This window comes from Lactuca serriola, chromosome 3 (assembly GCF_051521515.1).
Source record: "Lactuca serriola cultivar US96UC23 chromosome 3, Lser_US96UC23_V15, whole genome shotgun sequence".
NCBI lineage: Eukaryota > Viridiplantae > Streptophyta > Magnoliopsida > Asterales > Asteraceae > Lactuca > Lactuca serriola.
In genome coordinates this window covers 268,429,253-268,431,314 of record NC_136410.1, presented here as the reverse complement: position 1 = coordinate 268,431,314, position 2,062 = coordinate 268,429,253, and positions in this window count along the sequence as shown.

Here is a 2,062-nt window from a genome sequence, read left to right as displayed (position 1 = left end):
GAACTCACATTCATTAAGATATAGTATTTTGTGCTTTAATGGGCCTAGAATGACCCACACCTTTCTCATGGACCTATTGGGCCGAGAACTACCCTAAAGGCCCAATGGGCCAAAAATTTTCTTTATGGGCTTCATAATTTCGAACCAAAGAAAGGATTGAGCCAAGCTAATTCACCCCCCTTCCTCCTAGCCCAAAATCTCGGCCCAAGTTCAAATAAGACAAAAAAAAAGGGAAATGTAATGAGAGTTGACTTAGGAGGTGCCACCTCCATAATGTCCAACATACATCCATGCAAGGACCCCCATACTTCCAAGCATGTCACCTCACCATCTCTCTCCCTTCTCTCTCCATATTCTTAGCCAACCCTCTCACCACCTTCATTTTTCATTCAAAAACTCTCTTAAACACTCTCAAATACCTCTTCCCTCCTCCATCAAAAATCTCGAGTTGGTGTGTGCTTTCAAGAGGATTCTCCACCAAAAATCATCATCCTAGGTAAGTTTTTACTTATATCCATGGTTTAGCTTCTTGATTTCTTCAAAATCTCCTCTTAACCCTTTCCATTTCGTGAATCATACATCTTAGAGCCATCTAAGTTGTAAAGCTCCTCAAGAAGCTTGCTAGGGCCAAAAACCTCTTCACATCTTCATCAAAAACCGAAACCTTCAAACAAGGTGAGCTTCATACTCCCTATTTTTCTGTTTTATAAGTTTTGTGGGAGGGGAATACAAGTGAAAGTGTAGATCTATATGTGTTTTGTATGCCTTGTATGATTTCTATGCTTATATATGTGTATTTGTGTGTTTATGATGTTGGATCTAGCCATAAACCCCTAAAAATCGAGATATACTTTATGTTAAATGATACTAGCATCAAATATATTTCTACATACAAAGTGTTTCAAGGAAAATAGCTAAATGGCTTAATAACATCTTCTTTGGGCTAAAAACTCAATTTTTGGACATAAAATGTTAAAAATATAAAGTTAAAGGGCCCAAAATGAAATATTTCGAATTCTGATAGGTGAGATGATTCAAAACAGTTTCCATAATGTATTTTCTGAATATATACTCTTTTGGAGGATTAAAAACATAATTTTCAAGTTTAATGGGCTAAAAATGACATTTTCGGCCCAATAGGGCCCAATATGCGAAATTTCCCAAACTTGAGGGGCTGAACTTTATTTTTCTGCAAAACAGTGGGTTATTAGTGTCCTAAATACTTTTCAAAGGTCAAAAATGCTTTCCATAGTTAAAAAGGACCAAAGTTGCAAAAATTTTCCAATTTGGGCCAAAAGTGTAAAATTTCGAAATAAAGGGCTACAACCGAGAAAAATTGTATTTTCAGGGTCTAAAACTGTTTTCAATTAAAAAGGTGCTGAAAAATATCAATTTCATTAAGTTTTGATGTTAAAATGCCAAGAAAAATGGTTTAAGGACTAAACCGGAAATTAATTTACTTAAAGGGGTGAAAAAGTAAATTTTACAAACAATGAGGGGCTGAAAACAGAAAACTTTCAAGGCTAATTCAATACATACAATTTGATCAAATGATGGCACCACGACTATCGACGAAATACAATACACTACAATACCAAAAATCGTTGTGAAACGAATTGGTTCGGTCTCGAACCAATGAAAATCCAAAACTACTAACACTACGACGCTCAATACACACATGGAACTCTCGGAACTCTATACACTCGTGGAACTACTCTATACGTCGACGTACCCTCCTTAGGCCCAAAAGTTTCAAATCATGTTTGTTTGGCCTAGCTAGCCCGATGACATGATCTTTAGGCCCAAAGGATACTTGCTTACATGTAGTTGGGTCCAATACGACTTAACCTCGTGTAAAAGGACTTTCAATGGCAAACGTGCTGCTGGTCCCCTAGGGTCCTTCGATACTGCTAGTAGAGTCGGGAACTCACGATTGCGAGTTGGGCTTCGGGCCCTTCGCATTCGCAATGGTCTTGAACGACGTAGGGAAATACCGAGGGTTTCACACCATCTCCTTTTCCCTTCGGTCGTGGGACTACACAGGTCCGGGAGGGTTGGGTTA